The following is a 21,049-nucleotide window of genomic DNA, read 5'->3' as shown; positions in this document are numbered from 1 at the left end:
TGTCACATGTATGAATGTGACTATAGACGGAATTTAGATTCGTAACTGGATTCTTTGAACACTTACAGAACGTAACTACAAATGAGGATTATGCTCTCTCTGTTCTACAAACTTCACAAATCACTGTAACCACAACACACATAAAGTCTTCTCAGTTTGCTATGTTTTCACCACTCGTTGTCTGGTGATTGATTCTAACAGCGTCCTCTACTTCCGTGCTCACGTTCTGAGAACTCACTACTCCAACTGCACTGCTTCTAACATCTCAGCAAGGACCGCACAGAAAACACAGTTCCTCTGCCGCCGTTTCCAATTGCTGCCAAAACAAACATGCTTTTCTGCGAAGCCGTTTCTCAATAACTTAATGTGTAATATTTGGAGTGTGTGATTCAGTGACACTGTTATAGCTCCAGTGTTTTAATTGCGTTACCAGGAGAGTATCAGCATGTGTAAATCAGCGATAGCGCTGTATCTAAGCGTGATTAAGAAAACTTGAAACCAAGGTGCTAATAAAACCAATCATCCGAACTAGAACCCGTCATTTTCGTCACGCGTACCACCCTACACGTGACAATACTCGTACCATTCGACACTATATAATTGAGTAACTTAAAGCGCCGTTGAATGAACCTTACATAAATAAAAACAAGCAATGTACGAATTAACATTAGACAATCACTTGTGTTTCTAATGGTTTAATTACGCAATAACACAACATGATTTTGCAAACTCAGCTGTCGAATTCACAAGGTGTTACAATAATGGGTTATAACAGGCAGATGAAAGAGAGCCTAATTATATTAACGGCGTTGATTCAACGATTAGGAAGAAATAGGTTCATCCATTCTGATTACTGATGCAATAAGGAGGTCATTATGACCACGCAACTTCTCTTGAACTCTGCGATGAATCTTCATATTTCTGAATGAAGATCGCTATAGAAATTGAGGGCGGGAAGCTTCCGCCTGGAATATGCGGAGCTCATACCGACAATAGCGAAGGCGATTCGTGTCGGAATGCTAGGAATTGCAGAAGCTGCAGCAGTCATGACGACGCCCCAGCAGCACGTCGAGACGCTGCATTATTGTCATTAGAAGGGAGCGCTGACGGCAGGCATTCCAACACTCCACACCACAAACGGACTCAACTTTATAGGTCGGCGTTTCGGATGATGCCGGCTGGAACTCTATTTCAATTCGAAAGTGGGTAGAGTGAAAACCTGCCGCTATCATAACATGTCCCTGAGAACAAGGGACTGAAAACCGCGGTGAAATGGTTATTATCGCCGCTTCGTATGCGAGAGGTCGCTGATTCAAATATCTCAGGTTTTTCCTGGTTGTATCTCCCCAGTCAAATTCCAGAAGAGTACCTTAAATTAGACAACTATCGCTTTCGTCCGCGGGGGGGGGGGCACGACGTAGCGTAGTTGGTTGAGGCACTATGCTACAAGCCGGAAGGTCGCGGGATCGAATCCCGATGAGGTCATTGGATTTATCAATTTACCTAATCCTTCCAGCCGCACTATGGCCCTAGGGTCGATTCAGCCTCTAAGAGAAATGAGTACCAGGAATTTCTTGGGGGGTAAAGGGCGACCGGCGCGTAAGGCTCACCTTACCGCCATCTATGAGCAGAATGTCTAGAAGATGTGCGAGCCTCGACATCTCACACCCCTATGGGCCTTCGCGGCCTGTTCCAGGGACAGCTTTACCTTTTTTACCGCTTTCCTCCACACTCTTCCCGATGTGATAATCAGTTACTTTGTCCCACCATGCAATACTATATAAGCTGAGTTATTGAAAACGTCATTAAACAAACGAAGGCTAAAAACAGGAATTGCCCCGAAAGCATAAGATGAAGACTAAACTAAAATAACTTATAACAAACGGAAAACGTCAATGGGGAAACGAACAGGTGAAACAAGAATGTGCCCGGAAATGTTACGCCTGAATACGTGGAACAACATCATGAACGTATAATTTTATTCCATACTGTGTTTCCTGGAACTGTCTACGAGAGAACATTCCTGCCGCAGATGGGAAAGAATTTAGCCCAGTCTTCGGCAAATAGTATGTGCAGAATACCTTAACGGACAGTAATAAGTACAAAAGGAAAGAAGGTAGGAGGGCGGGAAAGAAAAAGAAAGATAATAAACAATTTAAATGGTGCACTGCTGACATTTCCGGCTTGCTGTTTGGCTAAACCTATCCAAATTGGTGACATATCTATAGATTCTAAATTCACAACTCGGTTATGGAGCCAACTAGGAACAGCTGTCAAAACTAATCTTCAAACACGAACCCAATTTTGTGGCGAAATTAGTGTTGTGCCCTGACATAAGAGAGCCCGGATACCGCAGCCGGTATAACGCCTGGGTACGAGCTGGACGACAAAGGGGTCCGAGTTCGAGTTCCGGTGAGGATAAGGATTTTCACTTCTTCATGTCGTCCAGATCGGCTGTGGGGCCCAACCTTCCTCCTACCCAATGGGTACCGGGGGCTCTTTCTCCGGGTATAAAGCAGCCGGGGCGTGAAGCTGACCAATCATCTCAAACTGGTGCCGAGGTCAAGAAAACGTGGGTCTATATATCCACTATCCCCATACGCCTTCACGTTGTAGGGTTTAATTAGTTAAGTACAGGGACAACTTTACTTTTTACTTTTATGCTGACGTAAGACATCACAAAACTGGAAATATTTTCTCTGCACAAACACAAGCACTGTTTAACGGAAACCTGTTCAACACAGAAAGATTATTCAGGAAGATGTTACAGCTAGCAATGAATGCGTACTAGAAATTCAATTGTCAGTTCACTCAGAATTGGAAGGAGATATAAAGAGTTCGAGGTATTTTCTAACCGAAGAGTTTAAAAATGTATCCATCGATTTGTGCACATGTAATAAGAAGTTACTTATATCTGGAAATGCAATATTCCCTCGTAAGTTGTTCAAAACAAGTCCAAAAAATTAAACTGGAGCTTAAAAACTACTTTAGTTCCTGCTTTGAGAGGCACACAAGGCACAGAAAAGGAAAATGTAAAGAGAGAAACATTAGTATTGTATTTCATCATCCTGTTGCACTGTGGCATCATTTTTAGATCGTAAGTATACCGTCTATAATGCAACAATAACCTTACATAAATTACAATAAAAGTGCTTGTTAAATACTTTAAAATGTAACTAACGTTATACATTCACATTATACATTTTAAAGTATTTAACAAGCACTTTTAGTTAGACTTGAAAGGATTCTGACGATGGTGTATACTGTACTTCTTTTGGCTTATTTTGGACTTCACCCATCGTCTGGTATGTAAAAGACAAAAAACCACGACGTTTCAGAGACTGGATCTGTCTCCGTCTTCAGGTGAATAGGGAAGGATAAACCTACTCAGTTGGGCCCCTTAGAAAGAGCTAGTCTCAATCACTGGACCAGTGAAACGTCGTGGTTTTTTGTCTTTTACATACCAGACGATGGGTGAAGTCCAAAATAAGCCAAAAGAAGTAAAGCACTTTTAGTGTGTTAAATATATTTTCAGTCTTTTATATAACGTCATTGCTGCATTATAGGCGGTATGCTTATGACGTAAAAAAGAACATTAGACCTATAATGTTATGTCAGATTTATTGTTCTTAAGGCGGCGATTATGAAAGGTTTTTAACTTCTAGGATGCGATGCATGTAGTGCGCTAGAAGTTGACCCACGTTTCAGGAAGAAAGTCAGTAAATTTCTACTACATTACATGGTGTCATGTCTCTTACAGTCTGAATATATAACATATTATGAGTTACATAACGACGCTGTCAGTATGAACCTGTCACACCAAAAACATGCTACTTCGATGAGATTTCGAAGCTATCACAAAGTCGATAGAAAGTCCGTCCAGTGTAACAACACACAGCACACTGGAAACATCTAACCATAAGCCATACAACCTCAAGCTGACACCTCCCATCTTCGGGATGAATCAACAAGGAGGAGCTTAACATTTTACATCAAATGTTTTAAATTTTTAAATATTTTAACATTGACGTTTTTAACTTGAGGGAAGTTTCGGATGGAATGTGAGAATTGATAGTGCATTCAACAATCCTAGCAAGTGTTGTGCTTTTACACGTCGACATATTGTAGCAGCGTCCACGCAGCAAACATAACTGTGTACATCTTAAACAACGACAGTGTTTTCATGATTATACTATGTGCCTCTGATGATGGTTGTATTAAACCGAAACATGTAAGGCAGAAGTGATAAAGCAGTGACCTACAAATTGTTACACTGGACGGACTTTCTATCGACTTTGTGATTGATAGTGTAACGGACCAAAAATGAAACAATTCAAAATTTCGAAGCTATGTTTCTTAGAACTTGCCGCCTTTTGTTTCATACAGAACCTCACCAAAGATATTGGCAAGCCTATAAGAAACAAAAGGTGGCGACTTCAGGAACGCAAGGTCAAAGTCACGAAAAAGAACTACCTTTTTTGGTTGGAAGTCGGCTTCGGCCTACACACTTCAAGTGAACTGTTTAGTGGTGCATGGGCTCTGCTTTCCAAATAAGAGTTTCAATTCCACTTTCCAATGTAAACGCAAGTGTTCTCGGTGAACCGTTTAATGAATGATCCTTGTTCTTTGTGTGTTGCGGACTAGGAACTAATTCAACCTAAGTTAATCAGTAACATGTGACTATAAAACTACGCCCCTATGCTTTAAAAGGTTGTTGTGCTTTATACTGTCAGGTATAGGGGTGACTTATAAGACGGGGTTTGGATTGGATAATTGGATTTATTGCACCTTACACAGTGCGTTCAGGTTCTGTTAGGGCTGTGTTCATTAAAAATAGAAGACTTAAATCATTTTCAAAATTTCACTCCTTTTATTCAAAATAGTCTCCTTCTGAAACAATACATAGCTGGAATCGATTGAAAAGTTTTCGAAAACAGTCACTGTACTCCTTTTGTGGAATCGCATTTAAAACTGCGGTAGATTCCCTTTGGATGTCCTGGATGGTGCCGTGACGGTCTCCTTTCATTGAAAACTTAACTTTTCGGAACAACCAGAAATCTGCTGGAGCCAAATTTGGCAAATACGGAGGATGATCAAGGACTGCGATCCCTTTTCTGGCCAAAAAATCGCGTACGATCTTCGATTTGTGGAGTGGGGCATTGTCGTGAAGGAGCGACCAGGAAACTTGATCTCGATATTCAGGTCGAATTGGAAGAATTCTCGTCCGCAAACGATTGAGGACTCCGAGACAATAACCAGAATTCACTGTCTGACCTTCTGGCAGAAATTCCTGGTGAATGATTCCTTTGGAACCGAAGGGAACGGTCAGCAGTGTCTTTTTTTTATTGCTAGTGGGGTGGGACTAAGTCCCTTGTACTGCGGCCACTTCTGGCATATTGTATCAGCCCCAGATGATAGGTGAGGGTGATTGTGGAGCAAGTGGTGGAATGAAGATTGGCAGGGGAAACCGAAGTACTCGGAGAAAACATGCCCCAGCGCCACTTTGTCCACCACAAATCCCACTTGACCAGACCCGGGATCGAACCCGGGCCGCCGCGGTGGGAAGCCAGCGACTAACCGCTTGAGCTATGGCGCGGCCTAGCGGTGTCTTTACTAGACTCTTTTGCATGCGCACTTTCTTTGGTTTCGGCTTCTTTGGGCTCAACCACGTTGCACTCTGCCGCTTTGTGAGAGGCTCGTATTGAAAACACCATGTCTGTCACCAGTAACAATTGATTTTGTAAATTTTGTATCACTTTCTGCCGACCGTAACAAGTCTTTGCAGTGTTCCACTTTTGCATGTTTTTCATCGCCTGACAGCGCGTTCAGTACAAACGGCGCACAGACCTTCCGTTTGCTCAATTCCTCGGTCAAAATTTGATGAACAGTACTTTTTGGTATTCCCAAAAGTTCCTCGATGAGTCTTCTAGAAACACATCTGTCTGATGCAAGGATTTCACTCACTTTTTTCATATTTTCTTCAGTGCGACTTGTTCTCGGCTTCGATGCACGTGGAGCGTCTTTAATGTCTTCCCTGACGTCACGAAATACAGCATACCACCGAAAAATATTCGAGTGACTCAAACAATCACTACCGTACACACTTTTCATCATTTCGTACGCTTCTCCGGCTGTTTTGCCTAACTTCAAACAAAATTTGGTGTTGGTTCTCTGTTCAACCGTCATTTTCTGATGAGCGTCAGAACAGTACTGTTACACTGAAGGACAGAACACATGATGCAGCGATGCTTGCCCTTTCAAATTATAGACAGCCACAGCTGAAACTTCAAGAATCTTAACGCCACAACTCGCCAACGGATGGCATTGCAGGGAAAAAAAAAAAAAAAAAAAAGTGTCCTAACGGATCCTGGACACACGGTGTTATACATTCACACAGTTCGCGACTACAACCAATTACAGCGCTATCGCTATTCTGCACATTTTCCAGTACACCGCTGCACACGCACTGAGGTTCTCAGTCTTCACTAGTCGTATCCCGGCAACAGATTTATCACAGCCTCACTGTAACTTCAAATCATACATGAAGTCTTCTTGGTAGAGTCTAATTGCTTTCTTGTCATTTTATTTTCAATCACCTTCGACTGCCATCTTCAGAACTCGAACCCAATTCTCGACTATGGTTCTATACTTCTGCTACTTTGTCTCTACTACTCCTGTCCTGCTGAACACTTCTTATGATCACTTTGCATGGACCGCATGGAAAACATCGCCTTCTATTGTGAAGAATGCTTGTTTACTGGTCGGTTACCTAGCAATGGATGTCCTAATGTTGCGGGAATGTGTTTACCGACCCGTTGCCTGACAATGGGTATACACGTCACAATATACTTGTGAACAGCCACATAAAATAACACAATAACTTGTCTGCAAATAAATTCTGATCCTTCTTCATGATACAGTAAGTTCGTGGGACTGTTTCGCCTAGGATTTAGTTTCAATGTAAATCTCTTGGGCAATTCTCACATATATGGAATTCATATCACACATATTTACCCTCCGTTCTGAGCCCGAAATTTAATTTCAGCGTTCGAAAAAGAGAAAAAAGAAAGAAAGAAAAAACGAATTAACTATTCATTCATTTCCATTTCAAGCATCGATATCAACCTGCTTCTTATCCTGCGAATCAACAAGCTAGACGCTATTCACAGACTGGAATTAAAACACGAAATAAAGCAGACATGATGCTTCATCAGCTATCTGACGGTGAATCGTATCTATAATCCCCCTACAAATAGGTTCTGCACGATAACTTTACACAGGAGAAAAGCTGTGAGCTACAGAATATGTCAAGACCCAAATCACATGGATTTACATTAAGTACACTAAATAAAATAATCATAGCGTCTCTTCCAAGTATGCATGCAGTCTGATTGGCAGGTTATATAACAATACCATATCAGCTACAAGCTTCGTTAGTCCTCTGAGGGTGTACAGATGAACCAATCCACATCCCTAAACACTTTTTGTCCTAATTATCATACTCCCAATTATGTCATGGTCTCCCACGTGTATACGTACATCTCTCGTTTCTCCCACACGTGCTCGTCCATCTCATCCTCTTTCAGATGACCATCATGAAAACATTTTGTGAAAAGTGAAAATTATGAAGCTCCTCATTACGCAATCTTATTCAGTTTTCTGTCACCTCCACCCTCTTAGAAGCAAATATTCTCCTCAGTATCGGCATTGTAAAACACCGGAATTCGTTTATTACAGATGCAAACCTACGTCTGACAGAACTAATCAAAAGTGCGGATACAGTCCAGACTACTGACAGCGTTGATAAATAACTCATAAATAAATAAACAAACGTGTTGCAAGAGCCACAAATTTTATGGACAACAAAGAGTTCTAACAGTAGAAATATCAAACTGCATAGGGGCACTGTCTCGTATGTCGTTAAATATACTGTGACATGACGGCTGAAAGCTGGAATTGTGGAGCCAAGCAGACGTCCATTGCTGAGCAACAGCTTGCAAATCACGTTCCTGTTACAACGAACAGCAAAGAATGAGTCGTTGCCAGGTAGCAAATTGCTAAACATAAGATTCCCGTGAAAACCAACAGAATAACAGAGGACAATTAACTGCTCGACTTGGTGACATAGTCGGACCGCGTGGCAGTTATTGGTGCATTCGGAGCGGTGAGAGGTCGCGCCGAGATTCTCGTTAGACACGTAGTTAAGAAGTAAATCAACAGCAGCATAGCTGAAAACAGCACAGCAGCCATGAGCAAAGCCTGGACGATATAAAGAACCTCCACATCAAGATAGCCAGGTGGCACAGTATCTGCCCCATATAAGAGGGACGATGGGAGGACGAACACGAGCCTGCATGGTTTACGAATTTTAATTATTGACAATCCAAAAAAAATTTTAATTAGCATCAAGAAATGTTATACAATTTTATAAAAAACTTTACATTCCCAGGAAACTGCTTTGTTTGTGAAATGTTCAATTTTGTGTACTATGTATTGTAGGATATAAGTGTACGTACTTTACGTCTAAACAACTTATGTGATGGTGGTTTCCTATTTGTAGTGATGTTTGCCCTCTGAAGATGGTCCACAGAGACCGAAACATGTAAGGGTGTTAAGTTTTCATGTAGTAAAAAACTTACAGGTCACATTGGACGGAGTGATTTATATTTGTAAGTAAATGAATGTGTGAAGTTACAATTGACAGCACTTATATAAAAGTACCAATAAATCAAGTCTTCAAATCCAGAACCCATTATTATTAGTCACACTAATCCCTCATATGTGACAATATATTAAACTGAAAGTTACGACAGTAACACCTAAATCGATTATAATCTCAATCCTATATGTCGTTCGGGAGATGAAAGTGCGGACGGGCAGATAAGTATGGCCTCTCTATTATGCTTTAACTTTATGTACGTTAAAGAACGCATAAATTTATAACGTATCCGCAGAAGCCAATGAATACCTAATCGTAAAATTATGTATGGACAGAATGAACAGATCAGGGAATGACTAGCTTACCAATTCTGGTGCGCTCGCTCTATTGCTACATTTGTATTTTCAATTAAGTAACGACAATCTTTAACGTTCTTTTATACAAGTAAACAGAGCAGAACAGGAGAGGGCCAACGTCCAGTAGAAAATTTGTTCATAATCAGCATAACAACCTGCGGAATAAATATTTAGTTCGTCTCATGTATCTCGATTTCTAATTTTGAATAATCTAGCACATCCCTTGATTCTGTTTCAGTTATTTGAATTTTGAGTTTTTTCTAGCCCAAATCCCAATATTTCACACAATTTCCACTCTGTCGCTTTCCTTAACGCCCGTTTTAATGTTCTGTTTATCGTCTTGCATATACCCTGACAATGACGTATGTTTCTGTCTACGCCCTAATCTAACATTCATCACAAAGTTTCTCGACGTCTGTATCCATGTCCCCACTCCCTCCGTGTGACCCTGCGCAGTCTTAACTGGAAGGAAAACAAGACAGACAATGGGACTCTCACAGACGTACCACTCTGCCCCGTTTACCGTGTCTTCTGCAAGCAACTGCTAAGTTATCCATGAAGACGTATCTGCAGTGGATGTATTCTCGACCTCGGAACTAGTTCGAGGTGAGTGGTCAGCTTCACGTTCCGGGGGAAAGAGACTCCGGTACCCACTGGATAGGAGGCTGGATGGGTCCTCTCCGGTCTGGACGACGTGGAGTGGAGAAAAATCTTGCCCCTACTCGGCCGTCCAGCCCGTAGCCTATCGCTGTACGGACTGCGCTATCCAGGCTGTCCCGCAAGCAACTAGTGCTATAAAATACCCACATTCACGTAACAAGTGGTCACCAATCAATGTCCTCTCGAACACAATCCTCGTAACATGTGGAGATATTATTGCGTTTTATAATGATATGCTCTAAGCGACAGCCGCGTCCTTACAGCGTTAAGATTCAGACGTTTCGGAGAGTACTGCACCCAATCATAACGGACAGATATGGAGGTACAGATATATGTCCACATTTTACAATAATTCTACATGCATCCCTGATTGTGGAAATAATATCAATAATCCAGAGAAGCCAATCAAAAATACTTCGAATTATAACAAATGCACCCTGGTATGTAAACAACCAAACGTTACATACAGACCTAAATATACCATACATCAAGGACGTCATCAGAGAAAAAAGTACCTCACACCACACCATACTAGCAAATCACCCAAACGACATCCTACAGCCACTCGTTGAACCGCAGCACAATCGAAGACTCCGAAGACACTGGCCAGCTGACATAAAAGAAAACTAATGAGGAACCTCCCACTGGGGAAGGGACTCACCACGTCATTAAAGAGCGTCACAGCTCTTGCGCCAGCAAACTAGCTTATAGAATTGTAGATTCTGATTGCTTAATAAACAAATAAGAAAAAAAATTAACTGATACAATTTAATTCCAGGTCAACAGGACGGGTTCATGTGTACATACAGAACCTCGTCTTAATGTCGTTATGGCGTCACAGCCCATGAAGAACGAATGAGGTGTACAATAATGGGAAAGTCAGTACGTGGGGTGTCAGACGCTTGAGGCTGTAAGGGACACCTACCCAATTTGTAGAAAGAGTGAAGACACCTACGGATAATTGTTAAAACTGCCTAATTCTGTGAAATTTAGAGTGTCATATCATGAAATCTGGCATGTCACAAAATTTGGTAGATTCACCTTACATCGGTGTTTCTCAACTGCGGAGCCGCGGCCCGGTAACGGACCCTCTTCTTATAGAAGAAAGAAATTACCGGGCCGCGGTCTGACAACGGTTGAGAACCACTGCTCTACATTAATGTGAACCAAAACTAATTATAGCAACACACTGCAGAACTGTAAGCATATTCACTTGTTCCAATGGCTCATGAACTTATGTGGTAGAAACTGCCGCGTCATCATCACAAAGAGGTAATAACAAGGTATGTATTAAGTAAGCAGAAAACAACAATTACAGTAACTGGGGATACCTCAGGCTCTTTATTTTATAATTATCTTTTTCAGTGCTGAGACAACATACTCCGTGTATTAACCGCAGACACTGTGGTTCAGAAACATACACGAAACGACCGGAAACTTCTGACAGAGTTACGGGCTCTTTCAACAGATTCCACGCCCTCCGTACAAGTGTATCGACCTGGAACGATAGCATGCTGAAGAATGTAAGAGCTAGCACCAACTTGCATCATACAGGGACTTCATGATGCAACCCATACTTGCCATAATGTAAGCGAGAACCTGCAGTAGAGGTAACACTTCAGACTTGTTGCCACAAGGTGCTAGGTTCCAATCTTGGCCGGGTTACCACGTAGTAAAGACAAGCAGCGGCACGCACACAGGAAGACTACACTGAATAACACCTGTACAGTGTGGAAACAAGAACTAGCCGCTCCAGCACTTTAGACATAGGGCGAGTAACCCTAACAATTTTAAATTTTAAATTTAAAATTTAGAGAAATTTTAAAGGATTTAAAATCATAACTAAAGATTTTATAGTGCTACTACAGGAAAATCAAATTTGACGTGTGCAATATAATCTACATACCAGACACATATCAACGAGGTAGATGTTGATAATACGAAGAAAATAACAATGTGTTTTTAAATGTTAAATTTTAGACTGGGTTCAGTGTAGCAGCAACGTTAAGAGTATACACCTGATGATGGCCGATAGAGGCCGAAACATGTAATGTGGAAGAGAACACGACCAAAGACATATAATATATATTGTTTGCACTTGGGACGGAGTTTGTATCATTTTTCGTGTAGAGTGCAACAGGATGCTTAAGTATAATATTACCAGGTATCTTAATTCAGGTGTTTCGTGGTTTTCATTGCTTCCGCGTAATACTGGGGCAGTATCTTTATACACACCGTGATCAGTTTCCTTAAAATATTTACTCATGATCACTGTTCATTTCTTCAACGCTTTGAAGCCTCTGTACATGAAAGAGTGGCGTTAAATCACACACACTTGAGTCATTTATTTTTAATTGACCTAATGAAGATTTTAATGGCTTAGGTTATACAGAGTCGGCCGACTAACAGTAATTAGCATGATGTGGAACAGATGACGGCCGGAAATTGGAAAGGAAAAATTCTAAAATATAACAGCCGCTACCCCGGCTTAGATACTAACCCAGCACCTCAAAAATACGAAGGAGAGTCAACCACTGAACCACAACGCTGGGTGAAATTTTCATCTGTAGTGCACTCATTAACTTCTAACAAAAACATATAATTGGGAAGACAACTGAAGCGAGGAAAGAAGCATGGATTCTCCCCTTTACTCTATAAAGCAGAGGTCCTAAATGTATGTTCTATCATATAAGCCTACTGATAATTTCATTTGCCAGCATGGTTGTAAATTAAATGCCCGTCTCTTCATCCCTCTATCGGTGCTATCATGTTGATGGTGGTAGAAGTATACACAGGAGGGAGTAATGCTGATATTGAGGTCCCTGCGTTTGAGAGTTCAGCAAAATCTTCCACTCTCCCGCCAACTCTCTTTAGGGTGTGGGTCGGTTAGTCGAACTTAGAACCCAACCTTGAAGCTGCCGATTCTAGATAAGGCCATAACTCTATTAACTGAGCGAAGCGACTTACTCATTAGTGCCACAACGGGTCTTAAACTATATCTTAAAAAAAAATGCGTTAAGAACAATTCACACATGCGCCGACTAACTGCATTCATACCTGTACACATATCCATATTGAACAGAAGCTTATGAAGATGGAATGCAAATGGTAAGGGTAAATGTATCAGTTTCAGGACATAACTTATTTCGTGGTATGGACTGTAAATTCGCTATGAAATTAGGTACCTTTGATTTCACAGTTCTGTATAGATGGCTTCATTACTGCGAATTTAGCTGGTGTACAACAGAAATAGGTAGTAATATCCTACCTAAATGATGGTTATAAAAACAGTAAAGTATTTCACGCTTCTAAACTTATACTTCCATGGTACAGTCTTCCTTGAGCAGTTCTCCCACTGGTACAGAAGTTGAAGGTCCATACCAATTGCAATAAAAACTCAATACTGAACTGCATCCTAATATGTTTCAATGCTATTCCTATTATCAATGCCTATTTCTCTAATGACTATTTAATGTAGGGTAGTTGGTTGAGGCACTATGCTACAAGCCGGAAGGTCGCGGGTTCACGTCCCGATGAGGTCATTGGATTTTTTTTTCAATTGACCTAATCCTTCCAGCCGCACTATGACCCTGGGGTCGATTCAGCCTCTAACAGAAATGAGTGCCAGGAATTAATTAAATCATTTTCCTGGGGACTAAAACGCGGCCGGCGCGTACTTACCGCCATCTTTGAGCCGACTGACTAGATAATGTGGGACCCTCAACGTCTCACAACCCTATGGGTCTTCACAGCCTGTTACAGGGATAGTTTTACTTTTTCAAGAGGCTATCCAAACAAATTGTTGTATGCAGTCTTAATTTGCCCTTGCGTGCTACATGTCCTGTCAATCTTATGTATCTTGCTTTATTCATTCTCCTGTTATCAATATTATAAGTATCAGGATTATGAATGAATGCAAAATGACAGGGCTGTAATAATCCGGCCCTTGCACTGCGACCTTCAATGATTATTGTAAATGGAATCAGGAGTAACTTTACTTTATAGTGGGGGCCATCTTCACGGACCTTTATAAAATCTAACTCTGTCTTGTCTTAAAAGTGCAATGAAACAAGTAAACCCTGGTTGCTTCTATTAACGCTTAAACACACTACCGAATTCGGGTGGTATTTCTGGGTTGCGAAATGACAAGAGCGCATATACTGCAGCGTGAAAAGGATGCCTTTTTTTTTAATTCGCTTAAGTGGGGGGGTGGGGGGGGCGGAGTCCAATTGGGTCCACTCGGCGCGGCGGCCACTGATTGGCCTACTGTAGCCTGCCGCGGGTGATTATGATGATGGAGAATTTGGTGGAATGAAGTATGGCAGGGGAAACCGAAGTACTCGGAAAAAACCCGCCCCAGCGCTACTTTGTCCACCACAAATCCCACTTGACCAGACCCGGGATCGAACCCGGGCAGCCGCGGTGGGAAGCCAGCGACTAACCGCTTGAGCTATGGCGCGGCCCTCCATCACTGTTAGTTTCCTTGAACGAAAACGACGAAAAATACATTTTCAGCTGAAAGACCATATTCTCTGAAACAGTACTAATAATACATTATGCTGGACGCTGCCGATTGTTTGAGGTATATTTGATATCGTCGTTCCAGTGGTCAAGACACAAACTACTACATATTTCGTTCATAACTTTACCATTAGACTGACGATATACAAGATATTTCATGATTTCGCTTCATGTGAGTGACTGTCATTACACTGACAATTTTATATTACTTTTTTCTTTCACTTTAGAATGTACCACCCGTTGAATACTCAAGGGGAAGCCCCATCATTTGTATAAGCTCTCGTACTATCAACTTTCGCTAGATTTCCCATATTCCCTTCAGCCCTACATTCTACCAAACAACACGACAAGGCCAATGTTTAATACCATCTCCCATGAATGATAAGCATAAATTAACAATCGTAAATTGTCTCCTTTACATAGTATATTACATTTCACATATCCACATCAAACTATTATCAATGTTCACAGAANATATATAACCGCCTCTGTGGTCTAGTGGTCAGAGTTCCTGGCTACATATCCAGAGGTCCTGGGTTCGATTCCCAGCGCTACCAGATTTTCTGAGTGGTGGGTCTGGAGCGGAGCCCACTCAGCCTCGTGAGGATAACCGAGGAGCTATTTCAAGGAAATAGCAGCTCCGGTCTATAAAACCGAAATTAACGGTCGTGGGGATCCGTTTCGCTGATCACATGACACCCTCTATCCGCAAAAGTTGGCACTAACTTCACTAAGCGGCGGTCGGTTGGTCGGTATAGTTCGCTTGCGGACTACAGGCCACGGAGTTTTTTTATATATTATCGCTGATGTCTGGGACATAACAAATAATTTATCATATTTTTAAAACAAATTAACTACAGACAGTCAAGGAAGTTTAGGATACGATGACTGAACTTCCGCAATTGTATGTCGGTAGCACCGATACACCGACACAACTGAAAATCCGCTTTTCTTCCGGGTTAATTATGACATGTGCCAAGTTAGTCAGACTGAGGCCGAGAGTCAGCGAACTGACGGAGATGACATAGTTTGTTGACAACATTCAGATTGTGGTCTTCTGGGTTATGTCCCAGCGCAGTACTGTGGATGGATACCGACGTTTCGGAGAACACGCTGTCTCCATTCCCACAACCGAAATGTGTAGAGGTTTGCTGAAAGTGGCTTCAACCCCGAGGAGAGGCGGCATGTTCTTCCGAAACGTCGGTATCCGCCTATAAGACTACATTTGTCACAACCCAGAAAAGTGAGATCTGAAAATCTGCATTACTCTACACCAGCATCCTCCGACTTTGCCACTTTGTGGCACATCACATCACATCATAACGTAGCATATTTGCCCAAGGCAAGAACTGCGAAGCCAGGAGACACAGCCGTTGCTGAGTAACGGCTTCGCAAATAAGAATGTTTCTACAGCAATAACTGGGTACAATAATGGGAAGCAGCCTTTTCTACACGGTCCCTGCCGAGATATCATAAGCAGGATTGTTAGTGAGGAGTGAGTTCAGTCAGTTCAGTTGAGTAGAATTAGAGAGCGAAGCCATTTCTCTAGAGACCCTAAGAAAGGTTCCGAACAATTCCGTTCTTCGTTACCGTAAACCACTCTGTGTGTGTGTAGGCTTATGTGTGCGTGGTCATAAACTATGCCCATATTGAAGAATTATATCTTCTGGGTTATAACGCTGTGCAGTCCGGTGAAAGTCAACCGACGTTTCAGAGGAGTATATCGCCTCCATTTTCAGAGTTCAGGAGTAAGCCAAGAAAGAAATCGGCATGGAAAAGGCAGCAAACAGAGCTCCAGTGATACGCTTGTCCGAAACAACGTCTGACATTCACCTGACTACAGATGGGAAATCCCTGAAGACAGAAATCTTCGAAACCTTCGCTGGGAGAACCTCGAACCCTACACGTGCCCTTAATATTCCTCAGGCTCGGTTTTGCTCTTCATTTGCACTTTGTTTGCAACATACATAGCATCTCGCAGAGACGAAATTAACAAGCCATACACCAACAACGTTTCACAAAAGAATAACAGATATCCGATAAATACTGTCATGTGTAGGCCGTTTCTGGGAAACGAATTGGCAAACACGTTTCCGCGGAGATGCAATTCTTGGACACAAACCATCGCTGGGTGTTAAACGTTCCCTAGGATATTTTTATAATATTATTATGCTTCTTTACAATCTACATCATTATAGAGTATTAAGGAAATGTGTTGTAGGTGGTTAGCTTGCAAGGGAAACATCCAGGGACGTATTCCTAGGATATGAAAATGAAACCAGATAGTTGTTGCGTAACCAACACCAAGCAAAAAACATCTCCTGGGATACGCGATACTATACAAGCGGCCGTTCAGCTGATAATTCGTCATTTGTAATTGAGAAGTGAGTGATTCTTAAATCAGAACCAAGTCAGTCGTAGTCCAATCAGAATGGAGCAAGTTAGACAGTCACTGAATGTGAGATGTTGTAATTGACTGTGATTAATAAAGATTGTAAAAGAAGGCGTCAATAAATCCAATCATCAAATCCAGAACCCGTTATTATTAGTCACGACCATAAACACGTGGCAACACATAGCAAGATTAAGAGTTCCCAGGACTCACATGAACGGCCTACATCAAAGCGCAGAAACAACAGCACACACGGATGAGATCGCAAATATCTCACTGCCATTATCGCAGTTTGTGTATTAGTGACAAACGTGCAGACACGTATTTTAATTCAAATGTAGACACACCCTTAGATACAGACTGTTCTAAACGTTTATGACAATGCTTCCAGGGTTACACGTGCTGTAATCAGATCGTAACTACAGGCTAATGGGACTGGAAATGCAGTTTCCATGGCAACCTTTAGTGCAGATTAATCATATCGACGTTATAAGAATCATTCGAATCACATAATTTGTTTAGAGCTAGACGCGGGAGAAAAAGGAACTATTAACAGTGGTAAGCCTGGATAATGTATTTCAAGTCAGTGCACCAAGCCCCCAAATATGGATCAGTTTGGAGTTGCAAGAGAACGTCTCGGTACAATGGAAGAAAACAGTGAAGTGACGGGAGATTATGGGCATCCGGGAACTAAGTATTGCGCAGAAACTGTTCTCGCATAAATAAGATGAAACGGGAACTCCAGTTTCATCATAAAACAGTCAATGACCATCATCAGGCGTGCAGTAAAACACTGTCACATTAGTGTCATGCAATAAGATAAGAGAGATTTCTTTATTTAGTTCTTACTGTAAACTCGTGGGCAATACTGTTTTAGTTATGGTAAGATATTTACAATTATATCGTTAATGTATTTCGTAATCGCAGTTTCCGAGCCTCTCTCGGGATCACTGAACTGCGTTTTCAGAAAGCCTCTTACAACATACATAGGATTTAACACCATTTAATGTAACAGTATAGTGTTCAAATTTAGTGCATATTATCATTTCAATTATACTGAAAGTTACTACGGACACTTCTAGTTTTAGAATGGGGTGAGGGATCGTCGTAAAATGTCATGTCAGCATATCCATCTGCCTTTAAACGAGTTGATATTCAGGGCTTCCAGTTTCATTAACACAGCTTCGTTACCTAACTGCAGCAACATTTCAAGTACGGTTCGTTCCTTTAGCAAACAGAAGCATATTAATGGACCCATAAACAAAGATGAAGATATGAAGGAAATAAATAAATAAATAAAATGCAGAATGATATAGGCATAGGCCGTAATTTCAGACCTTGCCTGACTATTGTTTTGAGGGAGTAGTGAGCAGCATAGTGAGCAGTAGCGAGACAGTGGTTGCAGTTGCATTGTGGGAGGAAGGGGCGGTAACACTCCTAAGCTTCATTCTACGAATGCAGCAACCCTAGGGTTTCTGTCGAAATAATGGAGTAAGAAAAGTAAATGTTTGTATTCACCCACATCACGTCATCGGTATCTCCGTCCTTACTGGCTGTATTGTCTGAAAACGTGTTACATTACGGGGCATTTCTCTATTCTTACGATGATTAAATCAAAACGGAGGTAATGGAGACTTGAATGAGGGAATGAGGAAAACTTCCAAGAATTCTGGCGGAGAACGTCTTAGAAAGCGGCACGACACTTCATGAACTATACAAGAAGTGGAATCACTCACACATTTTTTTAGTTTATTTAATGACATTTCAGCTCCAAAAGTTACAGAGTATGGGATGAGAAGCGAAACTCGTAACCACAAATGGTGAGCAAGGAGTAACTGAGTGGAAATCGCGGTAGCCCGATGTTACCTCGCCATTCGTCTCCAGAAACCAAGAAACGGCAGAGAGGATGATCAGTTCTAGGCGGAAAGTGAACCAGGCACGTCTCAGAAAGGGAAAGGTAAAGTTTCTCCTGCGATTAATTAAGCACCATGTCATGAAGCCGTATAGGGAGTCGAAGCACAGCTCCACGCTATGTGGAGGTGAGTAGTCAGGCTCTGCCTCGTTACCCTGGTACCCATTCGGCATGAGGCTGGGTGAACTCCAGGGCCGTTCTGGATGCTGTTGGGAGGAGTGCTGAAATGGATGCGAGGACCTTCTGGAACTTTGTTCGGTTGGATTGAACTCGCTTCAGAATGGATTCTACGGGTCTCTGTGCCGCCTGTGAAGATCCCTCGGGCTGTACTCATAATGCACTATAACATGAAATTCGTAAAACCCATATTATTAATCCGTGTCTTAAAATAACTTCTGAATCTTAACTTAATCAATATGTACTTCGCCAATCGCTGCGTCAGCTATGAAGCTCCCCATAGATAAGGAAAAGGTAAAGCTATCCCCATAACAGGTCGTGAGGACCCATGGGGTTGTGAGACGTCGAGGTTCCCACATTTTCTCTAGACAATCGGCTCACAGATGGCGGTAAGGTTGTCAGCCTCACGCGTCAGCCGTCCTTTACCTCCCCCTCGCAGGAGGATTCCTGACACTCATTTCTGTTAGAGGCTGAGTCAACCTCAGGGCAACAGCGCGGCTGGAAGGATTAGGTAAACTAAAATCATCCACCTCATCGGGACTCGAACCCGCGACCTTCCGGCTTGTAGCATAGCGCCTCAACCAACTGTGCTACCGCATTCCCCCTTATGAAGCCCCCCTCCCCCACTCCGAACTTAAACATAGACAATGTGATAAAGTGCTGCCCGGTCAGGGCTACTGCACATCTCAGGGGGCGGTGAGAGAGAGGTATGGAGCAATGGTGGAATGATGCTGGCAAGGGACAAACCGACAAAAACCAAAGAGAAGATTTCTCGAGTGCCACTTCCTCGACCGTAAGTTCCATAGTAGAATATCAGGCATTGAACCCAAGGCTCCACAGTGAGAAACCAGCGTCTAGCAGCCTGAGCTATGTCACGACGACCGCCTGCTTCTCTTACAGGGAAGTATAAGTAATGTGTTTATACTTAGCAATAGGTCAACATGTAGCAACACTGCTGTACCCCACAGCGGAGTGCTGGACGCATGCGCTTGTGCCCGTAGCCATGTGCAAGTCAACAAATGATTTCACCCCAAATTCTGCACTTTGGTTTCGTATGATTCTCAGAATGATTACTTCCATAAGCGGCATTCATCGACTGACCTTTGTAATGCGGATGTTTTCTTTTCTGTGAGGAACAAACTGGATGTTTCAATTTTACTTAAATATCACCATCATCTTCAAAGGGCTAAAAATATATAATATGTGATTAAAAAACAAGCCCAACTGGAAACATGCCACATTTGATATCACGACTACATTCTTCCATAAAAGTAAACGTAAAAGTAAAGCTATCCCTGTACCAGGCCGTGAAGGCCCATAGGGCTGTGAGACGTCGAGGGTCCCGCATTATCTAGACAATCGGCACAAAGATGGCGGTAAGGTTGCCAGCCTTACGCGCCGGCCGCGCTTTACTCCCCAGGAAAATTATTTAATTAATTCCTGGTATTCATTTCTGTTAGAGGCTGAGTACACCCCAGGGCCTAGTGCGGCTGGAAGGATTAAGTCAACTGAAAAAAATCAATGACCTCATCGGGACTTGAATCCGCGACCTTCCGGCTTGTAGCATAGCCCCTCAATCACCTGTCTCTTCAACAGTGGACAGTTGAGAAAGCTCGTTATATAAACAGGAGAGAAGAAACGTTTCGCATATGCAAACAAAATTATTTTATGAGCAAATAATGAACATGGGAAATACCAATTAATTGCGAAAGAAAGGCCACTTAGCTAGGAAGCGCGTGCGACATGAAACTGGTAAAAACAGCCTGTGACTAGGAACTATACTGACAGTCATGTTATTTAACGACGCTGTGTTAAATGCAGAGATTATCTGACGCTTAGTAAGATGATAATGCACGCTAAAGAATAAAGGAACGGCGATAAAGACGTGACTGTACAGAGTTCTATCTTAATAGACGAGTGAAGAGGCAAAGGAAATCACGAAAAATCTTCAATAACAAGAGTCCATCTTGAAAAATGAAGTCACTGAACCATCAGGAAATTCCCTGCCTTTTATGGTACCCGTTTGTTCATTACCATGTTCGGGCTGAGATCCACTCGATCACATCTTGAGTCAAATTAATCCACTCAATATATTAACACCACATTTCTTTAAGACCCACCTTAATATTATACCCCCTATACAGTACGAGGTCTTCCTCGTGGTCTCTTTCATTTAGGTTTTCCGACCAATATGTTGTATGCCCTGCGATATAATAGTCGCTGTCACCAATTAAAAAAGTTATTCTACTGCACATTATGTATTATAAAAGGACTTCTCGGAATATGACATCATAGGGTACAGCATAACGTCAAACATAATGCACGTGGTCAGAGCCGTTTTCCTCGTTCTGTGGGAATAGTTTCACAGACAA

General features: G+C 42.0%; 1 protein-coding gene across 1 annotated transcript in view; it reads right to left on the bottom strand.

Annotated features, from left to right (window-relative positions):
* The window catches only part of LOC111867569 (ribonuclease P protein subunit p25-like protein), a 145,127-nt gene that overhangs the window by 14,416 nt on the left and 109,662 nt on the right, over window positions 1-21,049 (bottom strand). The window lies entirely within an intron of this gene.

This window comes from Cryptotermes secundus, unplaced genomic scaffold (genome assembly GCF_002891405.2).
Source record: "Cryptotermes secundus unplaced genomic scaffold, Csec_1.0 scaffold480, whole genome shotgun sequence".
Taxonomy (NCBI): domain Eukaryota; kingdom Metazoa; phylum Arthropoda; class Insecta; order Blattodea; family Kalotermitidae; genus Cryptotermes; species Cryptotermes secundus.
This window is presented reverse-complemented; position numbering and strand designations above follow the sequence as displayed.